An 18,207-nucleotide genomic window follows, 5' to 3' on the forward strand; every position below is an offset into this window, starting at 1 on the left:
TCAGCATATATATATCTTTTTCCTCTTACAGAAAAAAAGAAAAATGAAAACAGAAAGTTCTTTATTAGCACACAAGGAAACTAAATTAATAAAGCAAGTTCTTCCCATACGTCAACGTACAACGATCTGAAAGTTATATAACCCATTGTCTGAAAAATTGTTTCACTAAGCAAATTAAATTAAAACTCACAATACTATAACAAATAAAAAAAATAAAAAAAAATGTTGTACGGTAGGGGAGCTTCGTTCGAGATAGAGGAGGCGGCGGCGGCGGATGACAGGCCAGCGGCTCTTCTGCGTCGGGAGCTCAACAAGATGGAGCGGAGCTGGCTGCTCCGGCCGGATGAGCATAAGACGACGACGAAGAAGCATAATACTATCTTTCTTTGGATGATCGGCACCATTTTAGCGGCCGGCTTAGCCACCGCATTGATCAGCTCTATGGTAAAGAATTTGCCGCGCCACCGCCACCACCACCAACCCCCCCCCCCCCCCCCCCCCCCCCCCCCCCCCCCCGCGGATAATTACACTCTGGCTTTGAACAAGGCCCTCATGTTCTTCAACGCCCAACGCTGTAAGTGAAGAAATATTGTTTGACTATATATTAATTTTGTGATTTTTCAGAAGCTGTGAAATAATGTTACGTAATTATTTAACCCATAATTTTTAGGGTAAATAGCATTAAACCACCTAAACTTTTTACGTTTTTGCGGATCACCACCTGAACAATTTTTTTTTGCAAGAGTTCACCTGTACTCAATTAATTGTGTCACTTTGCCGTTTTTTGCCCGTTTTCAGGTCATAATGACCGGTTCTGGACACACGCGCGTTGCACATGCGAAATCCAAGGGTATTGTTGGCTTTTTCATTTTTAAAATTGAATAAATGTTAATTTTCATTTATTTATTTTATTTTATGTTTCTTTTTTGAAATGAATTTTTCTTAAATAGAATAAGTAAAAAAAGAAAAAGAAAAACGTCATCTTGTTCCCAGCAACTCAGCCCTGTATTTTGAACTCATGGCCCAAAAAATCCGAACAAACCACCGACATAATTACTTTTTCGCCTCTGCAATTCCAAGGATGACCACTGTCGTCGCACCAATCTCACCACCCACCGCCCACCGGCGCACACCCGATCTCACGGCCGAGCGCCGCTCACCGCCGCCGTGGCATGGGGCGGCCTCAATTGTGAGAAGATCCTATAATCCTCCATTCGTTGGAAGAAGATCTAGTCGTTCGGAGGAAGAAATCGAGAGAAAATAGTGTTCATATAACTTGAATTGGGGAAAGGGGGAAATTAAATGAACATTTTGGACCTAATTTTAGGTCCAATTTCAGTCATGATGGCGGCGGATCTGAAGAAGATGTGGTGGTGGTGGTGAGCTTGGTGGTTGTGCAAGAGGCTGCTTACTCGGGGTGAGTGGCTGCAACATGAGAGAAATGGTTGATGAAAATTGTGAGTTAGATGAGTAGGGTGGGGGGGTTGGATATGGTCTGCCGCCGCCAACGCCGTTGGCCTTGATGAGTTCATCTATGTGAAATTACGGCTGATTGCCGGCGGGTAAACGGCGGCGTTTTTCTTTTTGTTGGTCTGATGATGGTGATGATTAGGGAAAAATAAAGTAGCAGCAGTACAGTATATGTGGTGTTGTGGTGGATCTTCTTCTCAGATTGGGAACAAGACGAAGACCCTTTTGTTTTTTTTTTTTTAATAATTATTCTATTTTACATTTATTCAATTTTAAAAATGAAAAAGCCAACAATACCCTTTGATTTCGCATGTGCAACGCGCGTGTGTCCAGAACCGGTCATTATGACCTGAAAACGGGCAAAAAACGGCAAAGTGACACAATTAATTGAGTACAGGTGAACTCTTGCAAAAAAAAATTGTTCAGGTGGTGATCCGCAAAAACGTAAAAAGTTTAGGTGGTTTAATGCTATTTACCCTAATTTTTAATATTTAATCTGTTGGCATAATTCATTAATTTATTTCAGCCCGTAATTTTTATTGGGCCCACATATTTAATAAAAGTAAGTCCATTATTTATTACCCAGTCCATAGTTTCTGTTATATTATTAACCCAAATTACAGATTCCACCCAATTCCTCTTTTCCTCTTACTTCTTTAAATAACTAGTATTTTTTCCCCGTGCGATGCACGCGATCCAATTTTAAAAGTGAAAATAAATAATCAATTTAACAAATTAAATTTCTATTTTTATGTTTTAGGATTTGGGATACATTGATGAAAAACGGGAGGTTGAAGTATTTTTCACGATTCATCAATTTGATAATTGTTGAAAATATAGTTAGAAAATTAGTAAAAAAATTAAAAATAAATAATTACAGAAATGCCATTAGGGTTTTTAAGGTTGCCCAACGTTTCTTTCTTTTATATATAAGATATATATATATATATATATATATATATATATATATATATACCATTCAAAAATTTCTCAATGTAGTAAAAGAACATATTCTTTGGATTATTATTATTAATGTATGATTAGTTAGCTGGTCATTAATCTGTGAATAAATCATGTTCCTCATCTCCAGCTTCCAGTTCGTCTTCTATTACATATTATTACAACCTATATTTAATAATTTCTGTATAAGATCTATCATTTTTTTAGATTTGTACTATAGTCGCATCTCTGTTCATATGACGTTTTTATTCTTTGCATTAAATGAGTAGCACTTTTGCGTTGGTTGGTTATTAGTGTTTAAATCTTTGTTACCGTTGGACTCTGTACTCTTCACACTTTCAACAGATTAATGCTAATTATTTTTGTATGGAATTTAATTTTCTTAAATCTTTGGCTAGATTTGCATAAATCGAATGGGGGTATTAATGACAATGTATATGGTTTGAGTTAGCAATTAATAATTTGCTGTAATTTTGGCTAGTAATTTACTGTAAATTTGGCTAATGACTTGCTGCAATTTTGGCTGATAATTTGCTGTAATTTTGGCTAGTAATTTGCTGTAATTTTGGCTAGTAATTTGTTGTAATTGTTGGCCAATTTACAGCTGGAAGATTACCAGAGGATAACAACGTGTCATGGCGAGGAGACTCGTGCCTGAAAGTTGGTTCGAGTTTGTCCGAAGATCTGTCCAGCGGCTATTACGATGCCGGGGATGCAATCAAGTTCAACTTCCCTCAATCATTCGCCATGACTTTGCTTAGTTGGAGTGTCGTTGAGTACAACGCGAAATACGAGGTATCTGGAGAACTCAACCACGTTAAGGAAACCATCAAATGGGGAACTGATTACTTGCTCAAGACCTCTAACAATTCAGCTGATACTATCGACCGAGTCGTAACTCAGGTAATACATCAACTTAGTGTACTGACTTAATTTCATTCTTGTTTTCTTTTTTCTTGCTGCCTTTCGTTTAAAAAAATTGAATTTTAATTTTATGTGTATTAGTTTCAACCTACGTAGAGATGAAACGACTTGAAAAAAACGTGGAATTATGCTCTAGGTAATACATCGACTTAGTGTACTAACTTAATTTCATTTTTTTTTTCTCGCTGCCTTTTGTTTAAACAAATAGAATTCTAATTTGACGTATATCAATTTCAACCTACGTAGAGATGAAACGACTTGAAAAAAACGTGGAATTATGCTCGGTTTGACAGTTTATAGAATTTTTGTTTGTATGTAAAAATAAATAGACGGATCATATGTAATGTATGAGGGTTTGATGTTGGCTGGTGGGAAGAGGGGGTTGCCCAAGTGGTACCGATCCGAATGACCACTCGTGTTGGATGCGACCTGAAGACATAGATTACGAGAGACATGTGACGGAATGTCACAGGTGCTCTGATCTAGCTGCGGAGATGGCTGCAACCAGTGGCGAATCCAGGATTTTAATTAAGGGTGTTCGAAATTTAATAACAAATAAATATATAAATAATAAACATGGAATTTTTTTTTAAAATACTACCGTTTTAATATACAAATAAAAAGTTCTAAAATATTTTTCGACGTGGTCCCATTTCTTAGAAAAAAGTCATCACTTCGTCGACACTAACATTATCTAATATATCATTTTCAATGTACGATACCAAAATATCATTCAACAATTGATCCCCCATACGATTGCGTAGTTCTGACTTGACAATCTTCATTGCAGAAAATACCCTTTCCACTGATGCGGTTGCAACCGGCAAAATTAACGACAACCTCAATAGCAAATACACCGATGGATAAGTAATATTTTTTCTCTTTGCAACCAACTTCTCAGCAAGCCTACTAGCCCCCACCATACTTGAAAAGTCTTGATCACTTCTAACATCTCTAATAAAATTTTCAAGTTGATTTTCAAGCACGATAAGACCACAATCATCAAACTCGTTTGGATAAAATCCAGCTAATTTCACCAAAGCATTTTTATCAAAAGCAGAGAACGAATTACTTGGATCAAAACACGATATCAAACTAAGTAACTCCGTATTGGTATTATCAAAACGATCGTTCAACTCTGAAAGTTGACTATGACTGTGTAAAGCACATTAATCTGAGAATGATTCAAGTTTGTAATTTGTGTACCTCTCCGGGATATTCTGCCATCTCTTGAGTAAAGTAGAAAATTATTATCCATGTTTGGGACAAGAATGTCATGCTCAACACAGAAGTCTGAAGTTTCTTGCAACAATTTGCCCCAACCATCTTCTCTCAATTCTTGTAGTCGATCTTTAGCAAAAGTAACAAGCTTCATGGCATTAGCAAGGTCTTGGTCTTTTTTCTGCAATGCTTGTGATAAATCATTTGTGATTCCCAAGACTGATCTCATTAAGTGCAAAATAAAGGCAAACTCAAAACACTCAATATTTCTTAAAAGAATTGTGGCTTGTCCACAATGAGCAACATCATCACCATTATTTGCTAAATACTCTAGTACATCAACCACCGACGAGAACAACTTAATCATACTCAAGATTGTGAAATAATATGAATTCCAACGTGTATCTCCCGGCCTTTTTAAAGTGGCTTCTTGATTCAAACCACTACCCGTTACAAAATTATCAAAAGAAATCTTTTCGCACAGTTTTTCAAATTGTTTATCCCGAAGCAACTCTTGACGTTTACAAGAACCTCCAATAATATTTGCTAACATTGCAAGGGAACCAAAAAACTCACATAATTGCTTATTCTTCTTAGTAATATGCACAAGAGCCAACTGAAGTTGATGAGCAAAACAATGGACATAAAAAGCAGACTTGTTTTCTTTCAATATTAAACTCGTCAAACCATTAAACTCTCCTTGCATGTTACTAGCTCCATCATAACCTTGGCCACGCACACGTGACAAGCTCAAGCCAAATGTCGTAAGAAGAGACTCAAGAGAAACTTTCAGACATCGTGCAGTAGTGTTTGGAACATGAACAACGCCAATAAAACGTTCAATAATTTTCCCTTCACCGTTCACATAACGTAAAGCAACGGCCATTTGTTCTTTAATGGAAACATCACATGCCTCGTCAACTAGTAAGGCAAAGAAATCATCACCAATGTCACAAATAATAGCCTTCAAGACAAAATGGGCAAATGAACTGAAAATTTGGTTTTGAATATTTGGTGCTTTCATTATGCAATTTCCCGGAGAGTTATCCAAAACAACTCGATTAATTTCATCGTTGTCTTCCGCCATAACCTTGATAAGCTCAACAAAATTACCTTTATTTAGCGACTCATTTGATTCATCATGCCCCCGCAATGCAAGTCCTTGCCGTAAGAGATATCTTATGGCTTTAGTCGTTGTACGCAACCGAATGTAAATACTCACGTTTAGATTCTTTAGTTTTGTTCGCAAGAGGAACATCTATGTGACATTTATTATTCATTAAATCTTGACAAGCCATGTAGCAGTGATGATGAACGCTATCATGATTTCCCTCGTGTGTTCTCAAACTCTTTTTCTTGTGCCAATGCTTATAACCTTCACCAACAGATTTATCACCACCCCCTTTTGCACTATCGCCAACCTTAAAAAGATAGCAACATAAGGAAAATACCTCATCTTTACTTTCACTATATTCCAACCAACTACCAAATTCATTGTACCAATCCGCACTAAATCTACGTTCTTGTCCATATAAAGTAGATTGAGGAAATATATGGAGTCGAGGTTGACAAGGACCTTTTTGTAAGTAAGCTCTCCGTATAGTTTCAAGCTCTTTTGAAGTCTTAGCAAGAACACTAATAGGCAATCTTAATCCCGGGTCGGCCTCAATAGTGTTCACATTAACTTCTATTTGCAATTGAGAGTGAATACCTTGAACTTGTTCTTCTTGGACGATATCATTAGTTGGCCTTCCAATATTCACATTATCATTTGATGTTGATGGTTCTTTTAGCCGAGGGCGTTTTGTCTTTGTCACAAATCGATCTAGTTTCTGAAAATAAATATAATTAGATAAAAATAGAAGTTTTTATAATAATTAAAAATGGATGGAATCTGTACATAATGTGGTGCACGTGCAAAGTGCATATATCCTTTAGTTTTGCAATTAAAAATTCCACTCCTGTCTCTTTCTTAACTGACTCAAATACTTTCAGAAAGAAAAAAAAAACCCAACAAAAATCACTCCAAAAAAAATAATCCCGCCCAGGGATTGGTTGGTCTTGACCCTTGCACAATACCCCCCCCCCCCCCCCCCCCCCCCCCCATCTCTCACAGAAGTAGAATTGTAGAAGCCTTAATTTTAATTTTTTTATTTTCTTTTGTTTCAACCTAATTAAAAAATCTCCTTTTACTAAATTAATGAAATTGTTGCTAACCTGTTGCGTCATAGGGGTTTATTGGTGGCGGAAATCATGTGTTGTTTTTTCCAACTTTTTGGTGAAGCGTTTGTGTTCTCTGTTTTTATATTTTGTTACTAGAGTCAAAAGTGTAAAACAGAGGAAAAAAAGCCTTCTGGATCATGGCCTCTGTTTGTGGGTAAGGTTATATTAATTTTTACTAAATTTCAATTTAACCCCCCATTAGTTATAAATATCAAAAACAACCAAAAAATTATTATATAATTTTTTTTATTTTTTATTTTTTAAATCCAAGGGTGTGCAACTGCACACCCTAGGACCATGCTACATACGCCACTGGCTGCAACTCTAGCATCAACTTTGATTGTGTTCAAGGACAGTATTCTATATTCGCATCAGCTGATCCGTGGTGCAAAGACGCTCTTTTAGTTTGCGAGGGAGCAACGCGGTCTTTACAGCATTGAGAATCAGGCAGCCAGTTTTTATAAATCCACGAGCTATTGGGATGAGTTCGTGTGGGGTGCCACGTGGCTTTACTACGCCACGGGGAACATCTCGTACCTCGAGCTAGCGACTGCCCCGGCTCTCGCCACACGTGCCGGGGCCCTTGAGAGGAGCCACAGAGTTTTTAGCTGGGATAACAAGCTCCGAGGAGCCCAAGTAAGTTATTTATTTATTTATTTAATTAATTTATTTTTTCGCTCAGTAGTTAATAATAAACACTAATACAATTTTTTTTTTTTTTTGATTTTATATGTAGGTGCTTTTGACTCGTCTACAGATATTTCTGAGCCCAGGATATCTGTACGAGCAGATTCTAAACGAATTCCACAAGCAGGCGGAGTTGAGCATGTGCTCATTCCTACCGAACTACACCTCGGTACATGTGTGAATAGTATTATTATTCTCTTTTGGATTAAGTGCATTTTTCCCCCTGCATTTTGGCCTATTTTCACTTTGCCCCCTATACATTGGTCTGTTTTGAACTTTGCCCCTATACATTGGTCTGTTTTGCACTTTGCCCACTACACTTTAGCCTGTTTGCACTTTGCCCCCTTTACTTTGGTCTGTTTTGCACTTTGCCCCCTACACTTTGGCCTAATTTCACTGTGCCCCCTATACTTTGGTCGGTTTTGCACTTTGCCCCTATATTTGGTATGTTTTGCACTTTGACCCATATACTTTGGTATGTTTTGCACTTTTCCCCTTATACTTTGGTATGATTTGCACTTTGCCCCCTATACTTTGACCTGTATTGCACTTTGACCCCTATACTTTGGTATGTTTTGCACTTTTCCCCCTATACTTTGGTATGATTTGCACTTTGCCCCAATACTTTGACCTTTTTTGCACTTTGCCCCCTATACTTTGACCTGTTTTCACTTTGCCCCCCTATACTTAGGTCTGTTTTGTACTTTGCCCCCCCCCCCCCCCCCCCCCCCCCCCCAAAAAAAAAAAAATTGCACTATGATGCATAGCTTACTAATTCGTTGCATGGTGACTTAAAAGTCAATATTTGGCTAAAATCTTGCCTGAGTTGCACACGTGAGATACCCACGTGTGATAATGGAGGGTTAATTCCGCCAATTCATAAAGTTTTTAGAAGAAAGAAAAAGGAAAAATGAAAAAAAAAAGAAAACGAGAAAAGAAATGGCTGTCATCGTCTTCTTCAATTCTTCCTCTTGGCAGTCGAACAGGGCAGGGGAGGCTTTCTCCGGCGAGTATGAGACAAATGAGAATCTTATACCCAATTCACCCGTGGCCCATTCATTCACCGCCCAATCCAAACCCGGTTCAAGAGAATCTTATACATTACTGTGTTATTAGTAGAGATTTTTAATATTAATGATAATTAATATGACAATTAATTATTTATTAAACATTATTTATATAACTATTATAATAATTTTACACTTTCATTTCAAATAGGTTAAACAACACTTAACCCCATGTAGTTTGGATATTTTGCACATGACCCATTATGGTATGAAATTAGGAACATAACCTCCTTGTGGTTTAGACATTCTGCACATGACCCCCTTATGGTATGAAATTAGGCAGATAACCCCCTTGTGGTTTTGACATTTTGCACATGACCCCTTTATGGTATGAAATTAGGCACATAAACCCATTGTGGTTTAACAAACTAAATTTCTATTTTTATGTTTTAGGATTTGGGATATATTGATGAAAAACGGGAGGTTGAAGTATTTTTCACGATTCATCAGTTTGATAATTGTTGAAAATATAGTTAGAAAATTAGTAAAACAAATTAAAAATAAATAATTACAGAAATGTCATTAGGGTTTTTTAGGGTTGCCCAATGTTTCTTCTTTTATATATAAGATATATATATATATATATATATAACCATTCAAACATTTGTCAATGTAGTAAAAGAACATATTCTTTGGATTATTATTATTAATCTATGATTAGTTAGCTGGTCATTAATCTGTGTATAAATCTTGTTTCTCATCTCCAGCTTCCAGTTCGTCTTCTATTACATATTATTACAACCTATATGTAGTAATTTCTGTATAGGATTTATCATTTTTTTTAGATTTGTACTATAGTCGCATCTCTGTTCATATGACGTTTTTATTCTTTGCATTAAATGAGTAGCACTTTTGCGTTGGTTGGTTATTAGTGTTTAAATCTTTGTTACCGTTGGACTATGTACTCTTCACACATTCAACAGATTAATGCTAATTATTTTTGTATGGAATTTAATTTTCTTAAATCTTTGGCTAGATTTGCATAAATCGAATGGGGGTATTAATGACAAGGTATATGGTTTGAGTTAGCAATTTTGGCTAATAATTTGCTGTAATTTTGGCTAGTAATTTACTGTAATTTTGGCTGATGACTTGCTGCAATTTTGGCTGATAATTTGCTGTAATTTTGGCTAGTAATTTGTTGTAATTTTGGCTAATAATTTGCTGTAATTGTTAGCCGATTTACGGCTGGAAGATTACCGGAGAATAACAACGTGTCATGGCGAGGAGACTCGTGCCTGAAAGATGGTTCGAGTTTGTCCGAAGATCTGTCCGTCAGCTATTACGATGCCGGGGATGCAATCAAATTCGACTTCCCTCAATCATTCGCCATGACTTTGCTTAGTTGGAGTGTCGTTGATTACAACGCGAAATACGAGGCATCTGGAGAACTCAACCACGTTAAGGAAACCATCAAATGGGGAACTGATTACTTGCTCAAGACCTTCAACGATTCAGCTGATATTATCGACCGAGTCGTAACTCAGGTAATACATCGACTTAGTGTACTGACTTAATTTCATTCTTGTTTTTTTTTCTTGCTGCCTTTCGTTTAAAGAAATTGAATTTTAATTTTACGTGTATTAGTTTCAACCTACGTAGAGATGAAACGACTTGAAAAAACCGTGGAATTATGCTCTAGGTAATACATCGACTTAGTGTACTAACTTAATTTCATTTTTTTTTCTCGCTGCCTTTAATTTAAACAAATTGAATTCTAATTTGACGGATATCAATTTCAACCTACGTAGATATGAAACGACTTGAAAAAATCGTGGAATAATGCTCGGAACCGACCCGAACCCGACAGGACCCCAGTGGACCCTACCCGGACCTGCCTCACCACTGGTCGGTTTCGGGTCTCCAAAAAGTTGGATCCGAACCCGACGGGTCCAACCCGGACCCGGTCTGACCCGTGGCCGTGTTTACTGTTAACAACGTAAATACAAATTTTTTTTTATTATTATTTTTGCCTTTGTTGAACGATCAGCATATTAATATTACTGTCAACCACAGTAATATTACTGTTTAAACGACAAAAAATGTTAAAAAAAAAAGGTTTTCAAAAACAAAAAGTTAACGCCGTAGGAGACCGGCGTCGATGCGGATAAAAGAAAAAAAAAAGTCAACGCCACAGGAGACCGGCGTCGATGCGGATAAAAGAAAAAAAAAGTCAACGCTGAAGACCGACGGTCAACGGATGTGAGGTCAAAATTATAGTAAAAATTGGGTTGGAGGTCAAAATTGAATATTTGGTGAAATTTTGGGTCAAATTAAGATTAAATTAGATTAAATGATGAAATTGGAGCACGTTAATGTGTGATAGTCTTTTACACACCTATAAGTATAACAATAACAATAATAATAAATAAATAAACAGATAATGAGTTACAATTTGTATTTTAGATATTTCAAAACATCAAAATTATTTGCAGTATTTGGCAGTGTTCTTTCATTCATAAATATCTTTCTCAAAAATTTCAAAAAAATTTATACATTAATGTGTTATTAGTAGAGATTTTTAATATTAATGATAATTAATATGACAATGAATTATTTATTAAACATTATATATATAACTATTATAATAATTTTACACTTTCATTTCAAATAGGGTAAATAGAACTTAACCCATGTAGTTTGGACATTTTGCACGTGACCCCATTATGGTATGAAATTACGCACATAACCTCCTTGTGGTTTAGACCTTTTGCACATGACCCCCTTATGGTATGAAATTAGGCACATAACCCCCTTGTGGTTTTGACATTTTGTACATGACCCCCTTATGGTATGAAATTAGGCACATAACCCCATTGTGGTTTGACATTTTGCACATGACCCCCTTATGGTATGAAATTAGGCACATAACCCCTCACGTTACCCGACGTTAGAGAATCTGTCACTTTCCACGGTTGACCGACCATTGAACTGACCTTTGGATGTTTTTGGACAAAAATACCCCTATAGTTGTGTATAAAAGGATATAGCTCATTCTTACTCTTTTTTACTAAATTTATTCTCAACTTCTTCCATGATTTTAGTTCCCAATCCAAAATTTTCACCCCTAATTTTTGAAAAAAAAAATACTTATATTCTCGAAATTGTTTATAGTTTCTTTTTAAATTTTTGACATTTTACATTTTCGTTTCCCAGCCTAAAATCGTAAGTGTATTCTTTTAAATTATTGATTTATTTTTTATGCATTATTCCCTAATTTTAGTTGTATTCTTATGAGTTTTTGAATTTATTTTATGGAATTTTTTTTAGTTTTATAATTTTATTCAAAGCCTCTAAAATCTTGATGTAAAATGTCCTCCGGTATTTCTAAAAATGTCGATTTCATTCAATCGCAGTGGAGAAGATGAAAGGGGAGAGGGGAATTTTTCTTACTTTTCTTCCGTTATACGCGTTCAAATAATTGACAAGTTACAAACTCACAAAATGGCTAAGGGTAAAAAAGTAACTTTGCTATAGAAATTAACGGTGTTAAAGATCTGAGAGTTGACTTGCAACATGAGAGACCATTTTGTCGCATTTCGTAGTACATGAGAGGTATATGCGATACTGTGTGATAGTACAACGGGTGCAAGTTGTATCTAACCCTTTTATTTATGGACAATTTGCTATAGGTCCCTTTATATTAGATTTTATGTGAACAAATTCAAGTCATAAGTCCCAATTTTCTTTTATTTCTCACATGTTTAACAAAAGGTATAATAGACTCTACACATTTTCTGCTAAAAAACCAACAGTTAATCAGAGGGGTTTTTGGGTAATTACGAATAGGTGATGATGGTTTTTATTATTTAGCCTAAGTTCAGGGATATTTCGTAATTTACCCTAAATGATTAACAGAAAAGACTACACATTTTACTATTTTAGTAAATGAATTGCGGCTACACGCAATTTCTATATTCAACCACAACTTTCTTGTCTCCCGCCTCAACAGAAGAATATTTTTTTTTTTAAATATTTTTGGGCTGGACAAAATTGTTAGAAAATAAATAAAATAAAATTGGCAAAATCCCAGATGGTTACATCGGGTAATAATTGAATGATACACATTCTTGGAATAATTACTGAGTAACAGCACAATTACCGTCAGCAATATATATCTTTTTCCTCTTACAGGAAAAAAGAAAAATGAAAACAAAAAGTTCTTTATTAGCACACAAGGAAACTAAATTAATAAAGCAAGTTCTTCCCATACTTCAACGTACAAAGATCTGAAAGTTATATAACCCATTGTCTGAAAAATTGTTTCACTAAGCAAATTAAATTAAAACTCACAATACTATAACAAATAAAAAAAAATAAAAAAAATGGTGTACGATAGGTGAGCTTCGTTCGAGATAGAGGAGGCGGCGGCGGCGGCGGCGGATGACAAGCCATCGGCTCTTCTGCGTCAGGAGCTCAACAAGATGGAGCGGAGCTGGCTGCTCCGGCCGGATGAGCATAAGACGACGACGAAGAAGCATAATACTATATTTCTCTGGATGATCGGCATCATTTTAGCGGCCGGCTTAGCCACCGCATTGATCAGCTCTATGGTAAAGAATTTGCCGCGCCACCGCCACCACCACCAACCCCCCTCCCGCCGGATAATTACACTCTGGCTTTGAACAAGGCCCTCATGTTCTTCAACGCCCAACGCTGTAAGTGAAGAAATATTTTTTGACTATATATTAATTTTGTGATTTTTCAGAAGCTGTGAAATAATGTTACGTGATTATTTAACCCATAATTTTTAATATTTAATCTGTTGGCATAATTCATTAATTTATTTCAGCCCCTAATTTTTATTGGGCCCACATAATTTATAATATTTAATCTGTTGGTATAATTCATTAATTTATTTCAGCCCCTAATTTTTATTGGGCCCAAATATTTAATAAAAGTAAGCACATTATTTATTACCCAGCCCATATTTGTTACTAGCCTATAATTTCTGTTATGTTATTAACCCAAATTACAGATTCCACCCAATTCTTCTTTTCCTCTTACTTGTTTAAATAACTAGTATTTTTTCCCCGTGCGATGCACGGGATCCAATTTTAAAAGTGAAAAAATATAATCAATTTAACAAATTAAATTTCTATTTTTATGTTTCAGGATTTGGGATACAATGATGAAAAACGGGAGGTTGAAGTATTTTTCACGATTCATCAATTTGATAATTGTTGAAAATATAGTTAGAAAATTAGTAAAAGAAATAAAAAATAAATAATTACAGAAATGCCATTAGGGTTTTTTTAGGTTACCCAACGTTTCTTTCTTTTATATATATATATATATATATATATATATATATATATATATATATATATATATATATATATATATATATATATATATATATATATATATATACCATTCAAAAATTTCTCAATGTAGTAAAAGAACATATTCTTTGGATTATTATTATTAATCTATGATTAGTTAGCTGGTCATTAATCTGTGAATAAATCTTGTTCCTCATCTCCAGCTTCCAGTTCGTCTTTTATTACATATTATTACAACCTATATTGAGTAATTTCTGTATAGGATCTATCATTTTTTGTAGATTTGTACTATAGTCGCATGTCTGTTCATATGACGTTTTTATTCTTTGCAATAAATGAGTAGCACTTTTGCGTTGGTTGGTTATTAGTGTTTAAATCTTTGTTACCGTTGGACTCTGTACTCTTCACACTTTCAACAGATTAATGCTAATTATTTTTATATGGAATTTAATTTTCTTAAATCTTAGGCTAGATTTGCATAAATCGAATGGGGGTATTAATGACAATGTATATGGTTTGAGTTAGCAATTAATAATTTGCTATAATTTTGGCTAGTAATTTGTTGTAATTTTGGCTAATAATTTGCTGTAATTGTTGGCCAATTTGCAGCTGGAAGATTACAAGAGGATAACAACGTGTCATGGCGAGGAGACTCGTGCCTGGAAGATGGTTCGAGTTTGTCCGAAGATCTGTCCGGCGGTTATTACGATGCCGGGGATGCAATCAAGTTCAACTTCCCTCAATCATTCGCCATGACTTTGCTTAGTTGGAGTGTCGTTGAGTACAACGCAAAATACGAGGCATCTAGAGAACTCAACCACGTTAAGGAAACCATCAAATGGGGAACTGATTACTTGCTCAAGACCTTTAACAATTCAGCTGATACTATCGATCGAGTCGTAACTCAGGTAATACATCGACTTAGTGTATTGACTTAATTTCATTCTTGTTTTTTTTTCTTGCTGCCTTTCGTTTAAAGAAATTGAATTTTAATTTTACGTGTATTAGTTTCAACCTACGTAGAGATGAAACGACTTGAAAAAAACGTGGAATTGTGCTCTAGGTAATACATCGGCCGCTTTGAGGAGCGATCTGTTCATCCAACTAGAAATATCGTAAGAGAAGAAAGAGAGCTTTAGAAGCAGCCAATCTTTTCTTTATGCCCATCCCATGCCTTTCTTGGTTGGACCAAGGCCATTTCCGGCAAGTCTTTCTTCATTTTTAGAGCAAGTCTCCCCTTTTTCTTTGGGGGAGCAGAGCAATCGACTTAGTGAACTAACTTAATTTCATTTTTTTTCTCGCTGCCTTTCGTTTAAACAAATAGAATTCTAATTTGACGTATATCAATTTCAACCTACGTAGAGATGAAACGACTTGAAAAAGCATGGAATTATGCACAATTACCGTCAGCATATATATATCTTTTTCCTCTTACAGAAAAAAAGAAAAATGAAAACAAAAAGTTCTTTATTAGCACACAAGGAAACTAAATTAATAAAGCAAGTTCTTCCCATACTTCAACGTACAACGGTCTGAAAGTTAGATAACCCATTGTCTGAAAAATTGTTTCACTAAGCAAATTAAATTAAAACTCACAATACTATAACAAATAAAAAAAATTAAAAAAAAATGTTGTACGGTAGGAGAGCTTAGTTCGAGATAGAGGAGGCGGCGGCGGCGGATGACAGGCCAGCGGCCCTGCGTCAGGGGCTCAACAAGATGGAGCGGAGCTGGCTGCTCCGGCCGGATGAGCATAAGACGACGACGAAGAAGCATAATACTATCTTTCTCTGGATGATCAGCGCCATTTTAGCGGCCGACTTAGCCACCGCATTGATCAGCTCTATGGTAAAGAATTTGTCGCGCCACCGCCACCGCCACCACCACCAACGCCCCCTCCCGCCGGATAATTACACTATGTCTTTGAACAAGGCCCTCATGTTCTTCAACGCCCAACGCTGTAAGTGAAGAAATATTGTTTGACTATATATTAATTTTGTGATTTTTTAGAAGCTGTGAAATAATGTTACGTAATTATTTAACCCATAATTTTTAATATTTAATCTGTTGGCATAATTCATTAATTTATTTCAGCTTGTAATTTTTATTGGGCCCAATATTTAATAAAAGTAAACCCATTATTTATTACAACCCATATTTGTTACTAGCCCATAATTTCTGTTATGTTATTAGCCCAAATTACAGATTCCACCCAATTCCTCTTTTCCTCTTTCTTCTTTAAATAACTAGCACTTTTTCCCCGTGCGATGCACGAGATCCAATTTTAAAAGTGAAAAAAAATAATCAGTTTAACAGATTAAATTTCTATTTTTATGTTTTAGGATTTGGGATATATTGATGAAAAACGGGAGGTTGAAGTATTTTTCACGATTCATCAGTTTGATAATTGTTGAAAATATAGTTAGAAAATTAGTAAAAAAATTAAAAATAAATAATTACATAAATGCCATTAGGGTTTTTTAGGGTTGCCCAACGTTTCTTATTTAAATAACTAGCATTTTTTCCCCGTGCGATGCACGTGCGATACACGGGATCCAATTTTAAAAGTGAAAAAAAAATCAATTTAACAAACTAAATTTCTATTTTTATGTTTTAGGATTTGGGATATATTGATGAAAAACGGGAGGTTGAAGTATTTTTCACGATTCATCAGTTTGATAATTGTTGAAAATATAGTTAGAAAATTAGTAAAACAAATTAAAAATAAATAATTACAGAAATGTCATTAGGGTTTTTTAGGGTTGCCCAATGTTTCTTCTTTTATATATAAGATATATATATATATATATATATATATATATATATATATATATATATATATATATATATATATATATATATATATATATATATATATATATATATATATATATATATATATATAACCATTCAAACATTTGTCAATGTAGTAAAAGAACATATTCTTTGGATTATTATTATTAATCTATGATTAGTTAGCTGGTCATTAATCTGTGTATAAATCTTGTTTCTCATCTCCAGCTTCCAGTTCGTCTTCTATTACATATTATTACAACCTATATGTAGTAATTTCTGTATAGGATTTATCATTTTTTTAGATTTGTACTATAGTCGCATCTCTGTTCATATGACGTTTTTATTCTTTGCATTAAATGAGTAGCACTTTTGCGTTGGTTGGTTATTAGTGTTTAAATCTTTGTTACCGTTGGACTATGTACTCTTCACACATTCAACAGATTAATGCTAATTATTTTTGTATGGAATTTAATTTTCTTAAATCTTTGGCTAGATTTGCATAAATCGAATGGGGGTATTAATGACAAGGTATATGGTTTGAGTTAGCAATTTTGGCTAATAATTTGCTGTAATTTTGGCTAGTAATTTACTGTAATTTTGGCTGATGACTTGCTGCAATTTTGGCTGATAATTTGCTGTAATTTTGGCTAGTAATTTGTTGTAATTTTGGCTAATAATTTGCTGTAATTGTTAGCCGATTTACGGCTGGAAGATTACCGGAGAATAACAACGTGTCATGGCGAGGAGACTCGTGCCTGAAAGATGGTTCGAGTTTGTCCGAAGATCTGTCCGTCAGCTATTACGATGCCGGGGATGCAATCAAATTCGACTTCCCTCAATCATTCGCCATGACTTTGCTTAGTTGGAGTGTCGTTGATTACAACGCGAAATACGAGGCATCTGGAGAACTCAACCACGTTAAGGAAACCATCAAATGGGGAACTGATTACTTGCTCAAGACCTTCAACGATTCAGCTGATATTATCGACCGAGTCGTAACTCAGGTAATACATCGACTTAGTGTACTGACTTAATTTCATTCTTGTTTTTTTTTTCTTGCTGCCTTTCGTTTAAAGAAATTGAATTTTAATTTTACGTGTATTAGTTTCAACCTACGTAGAGATGAAACGACTTGAAAAAAACGTGGAATTATGCTCTAGGTAATACATCGACTTAGTGTACTAACTTAATTTCATTTTTTTTTCTCGCTGCCTTTAATTTAAACAAATTGAATTCTAATTTGACGGATATCAATTTCAACCTACGTAGATATGAAACGACTTGAAAAAAACGTGGAATAATGCTCGGAACCGACCCGAACCCGACAGGACCCCAGTGGACCCTACCCGGACCTGCCTCACCACTGGTCGGTTTCGGGTCTCCAAAAAGTTGGATCCGAACCCGACGGGTCCAACCCGGACCCGGTCTGACCCGTGGCCGTGTTTACTGTTAACAACGTAAATACAAATTTTTTTTTATTATTATTTTTGCCTTTGTTGAACGATCAGCATATTAATATTACTGTCAACCACAGTAATATTACTGTTTAAACGACAAAAAATGTTAAAAAAAAA

General features: G+C 35.2%; 1 non-coding gene and 2 pseudogenes across 1 annotated transcript; 2 read left to right on the top strand and 1 right to left on the bottom strand.

Moving 5' to 3' along the window:
* The first annotated feature begins 211 nt into the window (after positions 1–211).
* LOC105962597 (endoglucanase 10) lies at positions 212–10,154 on the top strand. The gene is made up of 8 exons (XR_016030045.1): positions 212–574; positions 3,035–3,332; positions 3,722–3,890; positions 7,150–7,434; positions 7,535–7,654; positions 8,464–8,591; positions 9,730–10,039; positions 10,140–10,154. It is a non-coding gene; the product is annotated as an endoglucanase 10 (transcript).
* On the bottom strand, positions 3,926–5,911 carry LOC148772164 (uncharacterized; annotated as a pseudogene).
* Positions 10,155–12,758: 2,604 nt separating the features above from the next.
* On the top strand, positions 12,759–14,860 carry LOC148772165 (endoglucanase 25 pseudogene; annotated as a pseudogene).
* Positions 14,861–18,207: the final 3,347 nt, after the last annotated feature.

Source organism: Erythranthe guttata, chromosome 2 (assembly GCF_056151865.1).
Source record: "Erythranthe guttata isolate IM_541 chromosome 2, IM_541, whole genome shotgun sequence".
NCBI lineage: Eukaryota > Viridiplantae > Streptophyta > Magnoliopsida > Lamiales > Phrymaceae > Erythranthe > Erythranthe guttata.